The sequence below is a fragment of the Carassius auratus genome, unplaced genomic scaffold (genome assembly GCF_003368295.1).
Source record: "Carassius auratus strain Wakin unplaced genomic scaffold, ASM336829v1 scaf_tig00216092, whole genome shotgun sequence".
Lineage (NCBI taxonomy): Eukaryota > Metazoa > Chordata > Actinopteri > Cypriniformes > Cyprinidae > Carassius > Carassius auratus.
In genome coordinates, this window is record NW_020528403.1 from 81547 (window position 1) to 84194 (window position 2648).

At 38.3% G+C, this 2648-nt stretch overlaps 1 long non-coding RNA gene across 1 annotated transcript; it reads right to left on the minus strand.

The window, feature by feature from the left end:
- Positions 1-941: 941 nt before the first annotated feature.
- On the minus strand, positions 942-1841 carry LOC113097045 (uncharacterized). Its single transcript, XR_003288761.1, has 2 exons — positions 1682-1841; positions 942-1552 (listed from the first exon to the last, which is right to left on the minus strand). It is a non-coding gene; the product is annotated as an uncharacterized LOC113097045 (long non-coding RNA).
- Positions 1842-2648: the final 807 nt, after the last annotated feature.

Genomic DNA, 2648 nt, shown 5'->3' on the forward strand with positions numbered 1-2648 from the left:
TTCACATAACACCGTACTTTCTACATCATTAGAAGAATGGCATCTACGCTAATATTTGTCTGTTTCTCTCTTGTTCCGAGGTCACCGTGGCCACCAGATCCAGTCTGTTTCCAGATCAGAGGGTCACTGCAGTCACCCGGATCCAGTACGTATCCAGACCAGATGGTGGATCAGCACCTAGAAAGGACCTCTACTGCCCTGAAAGACAGCGGAGACCAGGACAACTAGAGCCCCAGATACAGATCCCCTGTAAAGACCTTGTGTCAGAGGACCACGAGGACAAGACCACAGGAAACAGATGATCTTCTGCACAATCTGACTTTGCTGCAGCCTGGAATTGAACTACTGGTTTTCGTCTGGTCAGAGGAGAACTGACCCCCCAACTGAGCCTGGTTTCTCCCAAGGTTTTTTTCTCCATTCTGTCACCAATGGAGTTTCGGTTCCTTGCCGCTGTCGCCTCTGGCTTGCTTAGTTGGGGTCACTTCATCTACAGCGATTTCATTGACTTGATTGCAAATAAAAACAGACACTATTTCAACTGAACAGAGATGACATAACTGAATTCAATGATGAACTGCCTTTAACTATCATTTTGCATTATTGAGAAACTGTATTCCAAATGAATGTTGTTCAGTGCTTTGACGCAATGTATTTTGTTTAAAGCACTATATAAATAAAGGTGATTGATTGATTATAGGTGCTTGTTTGAGAGCAAAAGAAAAAGACCTAAAATGTTCCTGTTTAATGTGCAGCTGTTAGTTCTCAGCAACAGCGCCACCTCCTGGCTGGCTCGCCATAGTTTATGTAACAGGTGTTTAAAGAATTTAACAAATAATTAATTAAATTAATTGCTGTTGGTGCAAATAGGTTTATCAGAAGATTCTAAGAGTCGTAAAGGAGGTAGCGGGTTGTAGTGAGAAACAACAGACAACACAAGTTAGATGCAAACTGGTATGTAATTAGATTTCCAGTGAGAATTATAATCAGGTTAAATACAATATCAGGCAATGATACAAATCTCAAGCATGAAAATCCCCTCGAGAGTGCACTCTTCTTTTACCCCAGAAAACAGAAAAGTATTGTACAGACTGGTAAATGAAATGACAAAAAGAAATAAAATAAAAAAAATACTCAAAGGAGTGGTGTCTTTTTTTCTCTTTTAAAACACCTTTCTCAAAATATATCACATATCAATTTCAATCAACTTATGGCTATGGGTAACCATACACCATCAAGAGTGTTCAATGCTATTCAAAGCATGGATCAGTTTCTTGTCAATCCCTGTATTTGTCAATCTCAAAAACAAAAAATGTATTCAATAGTCTCTAATAGGAATTGTCTTACTTAAAGCAAGACTGGAGAATGAAAGAAAGGATATGGTCCTCTTCTTTATGAATTGTAGTCTTTTCCTCTCTGTAGCAGATTCGGGTGGCTCGCCATCAAACGTGAATTTCACAGGATATCGCAAAAGATCACAATCCAGAACCAAGGAAAAAAAATAGAAATACAAGGAAGAAGAGAAAAAAAAAGAAAGGGACAAAAAAAACCTGGCCTGATCACAGACCAGAGCATTCATTTAGTGATTTCAAAAACAATTTCACATCAAAGATCGAAACAATCAAAATAAACAATTAAACACACAAATATGTGTTTCAAGACATCATATATTACACTAATTTACCTCTAGAACAATCCTATCTGTCTTCCTCACACATGCGCATGTGACCAATAATGGCGCCGGTGAACTGAAATGGAGGAATAACCACGCGGTTCACTATGACCACACTTATACTCATTTAGAGTGAAATAGTACAATTAAACGATAGAACATATCAATATTAATTTTTCACAAGAACTTTTAATCCTATATTAATCATTTACCTCTATATGTAGCGTCTTTTGCTTTCACCCAAGCACGCGTCGGCCAGCAATGGCGTTGGTGAACGATGAATACCCACACGATTCACTCTAAGCCTGGAGTGAAATGTGACTCAACAACACTCACTCGGCTTCTCCATACGCTGCTTGGTATTAAATTTATCAAATTAAAGATTCTCTACTTTTCTTCAATTATGCACTTCTAGTTTTGATCGCAGAGATCGACTCGCGTCTTCTCTCCTCTATGCTCAGCTCTCTTCTCGTTACGCAGGCGCGTCCAACCACACACACACACACACACACAGCGCGTGATGACGGAGCTCGCTCATTGGTCAATCACCAATCAAATAGTAATAACTTAAAACGTCAACTGTTTGAGTTAAATCTTTTTTTTTTCTTTTTATAATACATCACTTTTCAACTTTTATTAAGGGAAAATCATATAACTAAATTGTCTAAATAAAATAATTAACTTCATTTAACCTGTGTTACACTTACCTGTCCGTATCTTTTGAAGCTTACGTCCGATGTGCACATAACTGGTATCGTTGGATTCTGTACAGAAATATCATAAGATTAATATCATATTCTCCGGGATATAACCCTTGGCTTCTCAGTCGCCTTCTCCTGGACAAAACTGTGAATAGCCTTGTGTAAAAAACTGATTAGGATTCCAATATTTTAGCAGAATTTGACACTCCGGGCGGAACTCTTGAGCGGATGACTTCATTCAAAGACATCTTTCGAGTCTGATTTTAATGATGCACTCT